Genomic DNA, 12,422 nt, shown 5'->3' with positions numbered 1-12,422 from the left:
CAGACTACTGCTACACACAACCACACAGAGAAATGTTAGGGACATTTTGCTAAGGAAAAGCCAGATACAAAAGAACACATACTGTATGATTCTATTTGTGTGAAATTCAAGAACTGACAAAACCAACTGATAGGGATGATAGAGGTCAGAACATTGATCACCTCAAGAGAGGGGTATGGGTACTGACTGTGAGAGGACAGGAAGGAACCTTCTCAGATTATGGAAATGATCTATATCTTACTCTGGGTGCTGTCTACGTGGGTGTATACCTTTATAGAAATTCATCAAGCTGTACACTTAAGATTAGAGCACTTTAGTGTATGTAAGGAAGACCTCAATAAAAAGTAACAGACGAACAAAGAAACCAACAAGAAATGACAAACCAAACCACTGGTAGTGGGAGACTGTTCTGCAATGTCCAGGCTACTGGGTCACTTGGAATGGAGCACTGAAGCGAGGAGCTGTGTGTGATGGACACAGAGTCACCTTCCTGCTCTTATGCCCTTCCCGCTTCTGCCACCTCCCTTAGTGGCACCATTTAAGCCCCAAACCTGGTGTCCCTGACTCTTCAACCAAAGCCATGGTTATGTTTTAGTACATTTACTTACCTCTGTTAAAGAGGTTATCACACCTTAAGTAAATATCTGTTTGCAAATATTTGCAGGGAGAAATGTGACACAGTGCTTAGCCGTGTGGGCTGTGGAATCAGAGAAGATTGCCTGGGTTTGAATCTCTAATCGGTCACCTACTAACCCTACTTTGGGCAAGATCTTAAATTCTGTGGTTTTTCACTTTCCACCTGACAGCGGGTTATGATATCCAGTAAACTCCAAATTAAAGATGGGGTGGGGCGCCTGGGTGGTGCAGTCGGTTAAGCCTCCGACTTGGTTTCGGCTCAGGTCGTGATCTCTGGGTTGTGGAATGGAGCCCCGCGTCGGCTCCGCGCTGGGCACGGAGTCTGCTTGGGACTCTCTCTCTCTCCCTCTCCCTCTGCCCCTGCCCCACCTAAGCCTCTGAAATAAATAAATAAATCTTTGGGGCAAAAAAAAAGGTGAGATAGGCATAATATGCCAGTCTCTCACACTTGGGGACAAGAAGCAAATCTGATTCATTTGCCGTGTTCCTAACAATCCAGTGCTTGCCACACAGCTATGACCACCATAGCCTAATGGTTAAAAGTAAGGACTCTGGAGCCACAGAGACTTGGGTTCAAAAGCCAGCTCTACCACTTACCAGCTGTGTGGCTTTGGGCATACAACCAAACCTCTCTGATACCAATCTCCTTGTTTATAAAACAAGAGAAGAAATGACAATTCATAATGCTCCACACAGTATCTAGTGCGCAGACGCTCAAATAAACATCTTAAGCTTAAAATAAACATCTATTTAACTGAAATGAACCATCGAGGGGTTGTAGTTGAATCTACAGTATGAACAACTGTACTTCTCTGAGTAATCCAAACCTAAAGTCTGCATGGGGTTTAGAAGAAAATATTTGCCCGCAGAGTGTCCATCATAGCTGAAATGTAAAATGTATTATTTAGGGGGAGGGAAACTTCTTTTACTTCAGACTCAGCCAATGTGGGGAGAGAAGATGTGACATGTCCCTTCCACCGGGGCGAGATGGGTGAACCAGAAGGAGGGGAAGGAAGAGCTGTCCTTTCCATCCCCTCCTACGACTGGAGGCTGATGTGTGGCACTGGGCCCACCGAGGGGTATTGATTTGTTCTTTCCAGGAAGAAATGCACATTATTCATTTTTTAACAGGCTGTCTTGTTCTGGAAGGCAACTCCTGCGACTTTGAAATAATGCACTTGCGTGGTTTAGGTATAGCCTGCTTTGGCGGAAATTCTGCTTTGGAGGTGTGCTGTTTTGATTAAGTGGGTACACAGGGGAGCTCTGTTCTCGGTCCCATGATTAATGGAGGAAATGTCCTTAGTCCTGTTCTCTGCCTGTTCCTCGCTTGACTGTCATGGTACACGATCTCCCCAGAGCTCATTATGACTAACAACTTGTTCTACGGTGCTGTCTTCTCCCATATGGTCAAATGTGTCATTCTACACAGGGGTTTGAAAAGTTCCTAGTGCAGTCTCACTTTGCCTGGCTCTGGTCACTTTTCTCAACATTTCTGCATCACCGTATTATTTTGTCCTCACAACAAAAACCCAGCGAGGTCACATACTGACCCGTTCCACTTCCGAGGAAAGTGAGGCACGGCAGTAGAAAAGAGAGGACAGGGTGGCTCAGTCGTTGAGCGTCTGCATTCGGCTCAGGTCATGATCCCAGGGTCCTGGGATCGAGCCCCGCTTCGGGCTCCCTGCTCAGCAGAGAGTCCACTTCTCCCTCTCCTTCTGCCCCTCCCCCTGCTTGTGTTCCCTCTCTCGCTGAGTCTCTGTCAAATAAATAAAATCTTTAAAAAAAGAAAACAGGACAGAAAGAATGAGAGTTAGCCACCTTGAAGAAGGAGGAGTGGCAGAGGCATTTAGGACCTAACCAATCATTTATTAATTAATTAAGTAATAGTATATAGCTGGTGGGTGCTTTTTCTACTAGGAAAAAGACAGGAGAAAAATAGATATATTGAAACACCAGGAATGTCAGATACTTAAAAACACTTTCCCAAAATATACTGCACAACTTTATGGAATAGGATTCCAAAAAACTATACTAAATATAATTTCCTTCTGTATCTGTGAGTTTCTTCATTAATTGTCTATCAGTATCTCCTGTATGCCTCTTAAGTACAAGACACACTGGAGAAATGGAAAACCTCAAGAAGTTTATCATCTAGTAGAGGAGAGTTTAAGATACATAAATAAAACAGAATACGGCAAGCGACTTTCGGTTTCCCGAGGAGGGAGAGGCCCATGGGAGCAGCAAGCGATCCCGGGGAGATGTCATTAAAGGTATCTCCGAGCCTGAAGGAGCTCAGATTGGCACAATGAAGGGAGTATGAGACGCCACCAGAGAAAGTAGATGCCAGAAAGAAACGCATCAGAAGCCAGAAAGCAGGGCACTTTCTCAAAGTGTCAGAGTGACTACAGTGGGGCCTATTACTATTGAGGCCTATTTGAGAATGCTTCAGAGAAGGAACCTGAACTACATTCTCTCACAGTGTGGATTCTCTCCACTTGGGTTATGCTTTGTGCAAATTCAAAACAGTGTTTGGGTGCTTTTGGAAGCGCTGGTGCAATTCTCTGCAGCAGGGATGTGGCAGGGGAAACTTTCCTAATCGTACGGGGATGTTAGTTTTAGTAGAAATGAGTCCCAGTGAAGCTCACAGATAGAGCCGGACTGGGCTGTGCAACTTCTGACCCCAGAAATAATTTGGTCTAGAAGGCTGCTTTGAAAACCGCCTGGGGTTTGCAGCCAAGCAGGTTTTGTACCATCCAAGATTCATGTCACCGTGTTTGGTGAGCCCGAACGTGGATAGCTGTACAGTTCTGGGTTGAGAGCTCACCTACCCTGGATTTGGCCCAGGCAAGCTGTTCTCCTGGCTTTCTTCGCTACATGACCTTTTCTACTGTTGCGCCTGCTCGAGGGATAAACCTGGAGATGAGGCGTGAACTTCCTTCCCAGCAGGGATTAGGACGCCACCTGGTTTGTGCCCTCATAGAATTACTGACCTCCATGGCCTGGAGTGGCCTCTGCCGTTATTTTTAAGCCAAGTAGTTGGGAATTAGTCATCACCTAGAATTTAGTATGTGTGTTTCTTGGCCTCCTAACAGAACACTTTGCTCAGTACACATGCAATGTATTTACCCTTGGGTCCAACATATAATAAAACGGTGCTGTTTTGTAATAGTTCCTCATGTCATAGGCCAGGATGATGGATCATCTTGAGCCTTTAGCTACTCACTTTGGTCTCAGAAGGGAATGGCTTCAGCGATCCTCTCCCACAGGTAGGCTGTGGTCAGGATGGGCCCTTATCTAGGTGCCCTTCCTCGCAAACCAAGAGCCATCCCAGTTTTCTCCCTGTAATAGCAGGAGGGATACCAGAGGCCTTTTAGCTTGGGGGGGATGGCCACAGGATCAAAGCTTATTAGCTTCCCGGTCCTATACTGCCTTCTGGATGACTCGTTTGGCCCCTGACCCCTACTCTGCCCAGCCACTTGGTTCCTGTGGATTCTTTGTTTCTTTACTACACGGCCACTATTTGACGCTCTGCCCCTTGCCTTCCTGGCTGCTCAGTCTCCCTGTCAGCTCTGTTCCACCCTCCCTGGAGCTCCTGCAGTTTTTCTACAAAGGGACCGTTTACCCAGCTCCTGACCCCCCGTTCTGCCTTCACTGTGGATCTGACCAAATCTCAGCATCTTATAGGACAACCATATGGTCCATCTCTTCCAACCCTTTCTTCTCCTTGCACTTGGCTCTGATCCTTACCTCAGCCCTCTGGACATGGCTATGTGTCTTATCTTTGCAAACCCTTACTGCCTGTGTTGGTGCTAATGACACCATGGCCACATGTAAAATCCTGTGACTCAGCATCCGCACTCCTAGGTGTCTATCCCAAAGAACTGAAAGTAGGGACTTGAACAGATCTCTATACATGAGTGCTCATAGCAGCACTATTCACAACAACCAAAAAGTGAGAACAACCCAGGTGTCCGTGGAGAGATGAATGGATAAACGAAATGTGGTCTATCCATACCATGGACTATTATTCAGCCAGGACAAGGCATGAAGTTCTGACACAGGCCATAACATGGATGAACCTTGAAAACACTATGCTAAGTGAAAGAAGCCAGACACAAAGGACAGATATTGTGTGATCCCACCTATACGAAATATCTAGAATGGGCAAATTCATAGAAATAGGAAGCAAAATAGAGGTGACCAGGGGCAGGGGGAAGGGAGGAAGGAGGAGCTGTTGTTTAATGGGTACGGAGTTTGTACTGGGGGTGAGGATAAGCTTTGGTGATGGGTACACAGTATTGGGAATGTAATTAATGCCACGAGAGTGTATACTTACAAATGATCGACATGACAAATACTATGCATATTTGACCACAATTTAAAAAATTTTTTTAAAAGTCTCTATTACCAGCACCCATGAGTGACCCCAAATGGGCTTTCTTCTTCTGGTGCCCGGCACCCACTTTGCCTCTCAATATATCTGTGGACATAGCTGGGCCCTAGAAATGCTCAGATATGAAAAACAGACGAGCTTACCTTGGGACAGGATTGACGATACACCAGCAGCCCCGCCATTTCCAGCAGAGCTTATGCAGCAGGACTCTGCCACGGCCTTGCTGAGTTACAAAGACAAATGTACTCATGAGGGAAAGAGTCAGGGCCTGCATTTCTTAAGAGAGCAGAGAGAAGCAGCAGAGTACATTGAAAAGGAGAGAAGGTACCTTGCGTATGCCAGAAAGCAGGAACACAGAGCTCACTACCCCACTCCCATCCCTCAAGCTTCTTTCTTGGATCAGCACAGTTGGAGGAGAAACCTCATCCCCAAACAGCCATTCCGTCCCTGGCTCCATTGCTTCCCCAAGAGGGCAGTGTCTCTGGAATTTGTCGAAGAGCAAAATGGATTTTTAGGGCCCAAAGACTTAATTCACATAAAAAGCAAGGTTTACAGCTGGGAAGAATTACTATTTGGTGCCTTTTTTTTTCTCCTTTCTGTAATTTATTTCTGGTGTGTTAGATAACCCTGGGGGGAAAATTAATGTGATTTGTTTAAAATTAAGACAGGCTCCAGTGCAATTTTCATTATACTCCCCAAACCTCAAAATTAAAAAGACACCATGAGAACTTACAGAAATTTCCCTCAGTGCTCTAAATAATTTCTTCAAGGTGTACTCTGTAATTTTTATCGTGTCTCTAAGTTTAAAATTCACTTCCTAAAATGTGTAAATGGCAGTGTCAGGCAAAGGATGGACACCCCATTTTGTACACAGAAAATAGAAGCCCAGAAAGGAACAGGAACAGCCTGCTTTGATTTGTTTGTGGGAGAGTCAGGACCAGAGCCAAAACCTCCTAACTCTTCAAATCCAGGCCTCTTTTCAGAGAAACCGTTCTGAACAGATGCAATGCAGGGATTAAGATCAGGTTTCTTGGCTAAAGTCAAAATGACAAGTCAGCAGCACGAGAAAATCTGAGGAATGAGGAATAAAGCACCCTGAACTCAACATCGTCAGGCCTGAGAAGAGCAGTTTCAGGACCTTAACTTTCCAAGCTGTGTGGGTCCCAGCCAGTGTGGGCCTAGCTACCAGTCATGCTAGGATGTCGCCTCAGCCAAAGGCCTATCAGGGAATCGTGAGTCAGTCAGAACTGGGCAGGACTGGGACTAAGGGAACTGACCTTGCCTTGGGTGGCCTGTAGTTCAAATCAAAATGTTCCAAATAATAGGGAAGCCTTGGGTCTAGAAGGACATCAACACAGCAGGGGTACGATTCAGTTAATGGGACACCATGGCAGGAATATCTGGCCAGATTCTGCATGTGAGACCAAGTAAGCAGGGCATCCTTGGGTCTCAGCCAGTGGCTGAGGATAGTCAACTCCAGCACCTTGGAGAGAGAAATAGAAAAGCTGGTAAGGCAGTCAAAGCCTGGTCAGACAAGGGCCTGCCTCCTGGCCAAAGGGTGTACAAATCAGGAGAAAGGACAGCAGTTTAAGTACACAACTAGACACACGGGGTGAGAGTTAAGGCATCGTTTGGAAATGCTTCTGGCTGTAAGTATCAGAAAAACAGCTAACAGTGGCTTAAACCTTAGTAGCATTTATTATTTACTTAATAAAGAGTCCAGAGATAAACAGTCCCAGGATTCATTCAGGAGCTCAACAAGAACAGAGAGATTTCGGGTTTTTTCCGTCCTTCCCTCCCACCATTCTTCAGCATATTGGCTTTTCTGCCCTTGGACTGCTACCTAATGGTCACAAAATGGTTGCCACAGCTATAAGCATTTTATCTTCAAATAACTGTCCCCAAAGGCAGACAGTAGGGGAAAATATTTCTCAGAAGAGTTCTCCTTATGTCTCATTGGCCAAAGCTGTGTCACATCAGTACCCACAAGACCATATAGTATTTGACTTTGCACTTCTCCAGTGTGAGGTAGGCAAAGGAAAAGAGGAATGGTTATAGGACAACCAGTCAAGGGGCACCTGGGTGGCTCAGTCGTTAAGCGTCTGCCTTCGGCTCGGGTCATGGTTCTGGGGTCCTGGGATCGAGCCCCGCATCGGGCTCCCTGCTCCACAGGAAGCCTGCTTCTCCCTCTCCCACTCCCCCTGCTTGTGTTCCCTCTCTCGCTGTGTCTCTCTCTGTCAAATAAATAAAATCCTTAAAAAAAAAAAAAAAAAAAAAAGAACAACCAGCCAACAGTATGTGCCACAGTGTGGCAGGGAGGTTGCAGGTTGGTGGGACGTGCTGGGGCCCAGGGTCTCCCCAGACACCAGGATTGGGCAGCCAGACCAACTGCAGACCCCCATTTCCTAGTAAGGATGGAGGTACTAATACTCCTGTTCAGATGGCACAGGGCCTGTGTGGGACTAAATCTTTAGTTGAAGGTCTTTAGCGCGGACATATGTTTTGGAACAAGCCTCTTAACCTAAAACCATGTATGTGAAATCCTGTCTTCCTATAAGAAATAATGGCAAAGTCCATCATTAGGGATGGCCAAGCCTACCCTAGCCCCACCCAGTGACAGAATTTAGTGAAACTGCCCCCTAAGACTCTGGTCTCCTTGGGTGGCCTTTGGGAGGCCAGGGCCTCAAATCAGTTCCTATGATAGGCACCTGAGTGTTCCGATAAACCAGACAGACCCTCTCCTGACAGATGTAATTCCAAATCACAGCAACCAGGGGCAATGATAATTAGCCAGTGACAGCTAACACAGAGCATTTCCTATGAGCCAGGAACAACATGTTCTATGCCCTTTCTGTGCCCAGACTCATTTAACCCTCGTAACAACCCTGTGAGTAGGTACGGTTATCATCATACCCATTTTACACATAAGGAAACGGAGGCACACAGAGGTTAAGGAGCTTTTAGTAAATGGCAGGGCCAGGATTTGAAGTAGGACAGCCTGGCCCCAGAATCCATGCTCTGAACCACTACCCTGCCTCTGATCCAGGTCAGCTTTGCTGTGCTTTGAATGACACATGGCAGACGCGCAGCACGCAGAGGCCGGAGGAAGCATATGGATGAAGAAGGAAGACGGGGCACTGCCATTCATTCATTCATCACCCGCCAGGGTCTGGTGCCCTTACCCAGTGCTGTCGTGGTAGCTTGTGGTGGCACCCACCGGACAGGGAGGACCACTCCATCTGGACAGTGGCACACTGTGTTAACAAGAAACCTAAATGGAGAGTGTCTAATCCAAATATGTGTGAAAAGAGCAGTGTCTGGAGCTAGGCTGCTGTGGGCCAGGCAAGATCGGACATGGCCTATGTGAGGATGGAGTTGTCACTTGGGTTATACTTAACATTCCCACATAATGGAGTCTTTGTGAACTTTTTACAACGTATAAACAAAACATCTTCTTTCTCATGCAGTTACTTCAGAGCGATTTTATGGCTGCCTGCCTAACCCTGACATGAGATTGCTTTTGTCTTAACTGCCCGAGTCATGAGGTGACATTATTTGAAACACAAAGCTTGCTCCTATCTGTTCTCATTGCTTCATGAATTTTTTGCCCACGAAGTACCAAGTATAAAATTCATTTTAAAAAGGTTTTGTATCCATATACATTCCCTCCAGGGTTCCTTTTAAAGGGTACTCACAACTATATAAAATATATGAAATTGGGGTTAAAATATGCAGACTGTTTAATGACCTAGGGTTTTGAGGTTGTAACGATGAAAGTCAATCACTCTTTGACTTCGGCAGCACCTTTAGGTAACTTGGCCTCCGTTGAGGAGAATACCAAAATTCTAAAAGCTCAAAAATAATATTTCACCCAAATCAGGTGGATTTGCTTCTAGGTGATGTGAGAATCACAGGGCAAGTATACAATATTTTCAGCCAAAGGATGACTCTCTAATGACATAATCTACTTTTGGGGCCACCCTTACCTCACCCTAAGCTAATTCACTTTAATGACACAATGGGTGATGTTAATGACATAATGTGATAAACAATCACCTTTGAATACCCTAATTCAACTTCTTTCATCATTTAAAGTTTGATTATGAAAAGAAGAAGCCATGTAGAATGAAGACTTTGTTTTACACTGCAAAGGTGGAAATTGAAATTTAATATTTAGGACATAGTCCCAAAGCCACCATCTTAAAAGTACCTTCTGTCCCTGATTAGAGATCAGGAATAGCCTCTTGTTAGAGGGTGGGCCACCTGGAAGGGTACCAAGTAAGAAAGAACCTTCTAAGGGTCAGGTACAGAGCTAACTCTCAAGGTTGGCCCTAAGCAAACATATGAAGTCGGGAAATTTTGCCTGTCGGCGATCCCCATGTCCCTTTCTTGACTTGGCCCCATTTCCCCTCACCCTCCTGCCTCTCTCCCTTGCTTTCTCTCTAGTAGAGGGAGGGATGGTCAGGGAAGGCCTCAACGTCACTGTTTCTTTTCCAAACTCTTGGCTCTTACTTTCCAGTTACCCAGGTTGATTGGATCCATTCAGATACTGCTCAGGCAACCCAGACTCAGAGGAAATGAATGTGTAACAGCAATCCAAATTAATAGCTTGCAGGAGAAATGCAGTTTTTAGGCTGACCAGTGGATAATACATTCCCTCACTTGCAAAATGGTCTGCTTACAAGGCAGAAGAAAACAGCAAGAGTCAGGATAGACTAAGTCAGCCTGTGGTAACAAACAACTCCAAACTTCAGTGGCTTATACCGAGCCAAAGGTATTGCTCACTCACACTCGATGGCCGGCCCAGCTCTGCTCCTTGCCATATTCCCTCAGGCTGTTGAGGTAAAAGGAGAAGAGAGATCATGAGCCACAGGGAAGGGGTACTGAAGAGAGAGAAAAAAAGGGAATATTTTGGGGAACAGTAATACAATCTGCCAGAAGCACATGGGACTATTTCTCAGAAGACCCCTAGGCTTAGAGTCAAAAAACAGGGTTCCCCTTCCAGCTCTGCTGCCTAACAAACTCTTTTTTTTTTTTTAAAGATTTTATTTATTTATTTGAGAGAGAATGAGAGACAGAGAGCACAAGAGGGAAGAGGATCAGAGGGAGAAGCAGACCCCCCGCCGAGCAGGGAGCCCGATGTGGGACTCGATCCTGGGACTCCAGGATCATGACCTGAGCTGAAGGCAGTGGCTTAGCCAACTGAGCCACCCAGGCGCCCTGTCTAACAAACTCTTGACCGTGGACAAGTCTCTTCACCTCTCTGAGCTTCATTTTACAACAGGAAAGTAAGGGGACTGAATTCCATGACTCTCAAGGTGCCCTCCAGCTTGGAGACCTGAGGTTCTGATTGCTAGAATAGGGACCCTCTCACCAACCAGGGCCTTCAACACACTCCCGAAGTTTTTCTCTAAACTCTTCTGACTCTACCAGAAGTTACCTTATTTGGGCTATAAAAAGCCTGATGTCTCAATTAGGAGTCCATTTCTGAACCCCGGAACACAGAAGATGATTCAGGTGACTCCGTTCTCAATTCTCCCAAGGAGAGTTGAAAACAAGTACCATTCTAGATGCACAGGAAAGAAGTTAATGCATTACATACAATGTGTGATGTGCATCAGGGTCTAATTGTCTCTTGGAACTCTCTTTTAATTATCACCTGGGTCTGCTCCTTGGATTTGAAGGAGCTCAATCAGCTCAAGCCTCCCCAAACCTTGTGAGAAATTCAATGCTGTCCCCAAATGTCTGCAAGGAGCTCATGATCTCCTGACCGCTTCTCAGTAGGAATCCCAGCTCTTCCTGAGTCTCACTCACACATTTCTTCCTATTCTGTTACCTCATCTCATCTCTGTCCAGGTGAGAAAGGCAACGTCTTTATCCTTCATCTAGTTGAGGGAAATTAGCTATACCCAAAGCAAAAAAGTTCCATGTTATATGTCCCAAAAGTTAAAAACCCAACTAACAAAATAGATCCTTAATGTTTTGTTCCCTCAATGTTTAATTCCTAGGTTCTTAGCGAATACTGCAATTCTTTTTTTTTTTAGGATTTTATTTTTAAGTAATCTCTACACCCCTACATGGGGCTCAAACTCCCAACCCCGAGATCAAGAGTCACATGCTCTATCAACTGAGCCAAAAAGACACCACTGCAATTCTCTTTCTTTTTAAGTCACCTGAATCTTTCTCCAGGTGAACACTCATTCAGTTTACTTTGACTTCCTTTGTTTTCAAAATGTATACTTTAATTGCTCTTCAAAGTTGTATAAATTTGTTTATGAATACAAGAGTCTCCATCCCCTGCAGATCCCAGCACAATTTCTGGAAGGGGGGGTTGCATCTTGGACCACACACATGAATTAGAGTAGCGGTAAAGCTGATGTGTTAAGAACTGAGGCAAATTGTCATTTGGCTCTAGCTTGCAGGTGCTTTCCTCCTTTCTTCTCACATGAATAATTGTAGTAAATGTCAAGTGTTCCTATTTGAAAAACTCTTGAGTCTGTGGTCTCATTTCCACATCAGTTTCAACAGAAAACATTCCAAAAAGGCATAAGTTTATAGCAAATACTGAGTACTAGACGACCTTGTTCTAAAAGTTTTCCACCTGCTCACTGGCAGGAACTTCCCCAGAGTTCAGCCTACTGCCCACTGCCTGGCGCCTTGCCCACTCTCACTCTCAGCCTCACACCCACCCTGGGCCTTCCTGTCTTCACTCACTCCAGGAATTCCCCTCCGTTCCTATGTAGGCAATTTTCCTGAGATCTTTGTTGTCTCTTTTCACTTTGTCCAAGTGCTTTGTCTTCCACCCCCTAAGCAGCCCTCCAAAGGATTTTAGGCCCTTCCCTAAATTCTGGTAGCAGCCAATATAATCAAATGTTCATGCTACTCTGCTGCCTTACAAGGAATCATTTGGTAGAGGTACAAATAGTGCTAGGATGGGTTTGACCAACCTTAGTAACCATGTCCCCAGGTTTCCTATCAGTGATCTTAGCCTCCCAGTATCTGGGAACTAGTCTTCCTGTCTGATTTCATTCTCTCTTGTTACATATGACATACTGTAGAACCTAGGGGCTTAAACAATCATCTCATTCTCTTTCACCATCCCTTAGTTGACTGAGCTCAGCTGGGTGGTTCTCTTGCTCCACCTGACGTCAGCTAGGACTACAGTCATCTAGGGGCCCGCTGGTCTGGAACATTCAAAATGGCACACTCACATGGCTGGCAGCAAATGCTGGCTGTCTGCTGGGCTCTCAACTAGGGCTATTGACAAGTGTACATCAGTTCTCCTTTATGTGGCCTTGCTTTGTGGCTCAAGCTTCTCATAGCATGGTGACTGGGTTATGAGAGCGACTGTCTCAGGAATGAGCAACCCAAGGGGAAGAAGCCTATGCTGGCA

Source organism: Neomonachus schauinslandi, chromosome X, assembly GCF_002201575.2.
Source record: "Neomonachus schauinslandi chromosome X, ASM220157v2, whole genome shotgun sequence".
NCBI classification, from domain to species: Eukaryota; Metazoa; Chordata; class Mammalia; order Carnivora; family Phocidae; genus Neomonachus; species Neomonachus schauinslandi.
Note: the sequence above shows the minus strand (reverse complement) of the source record.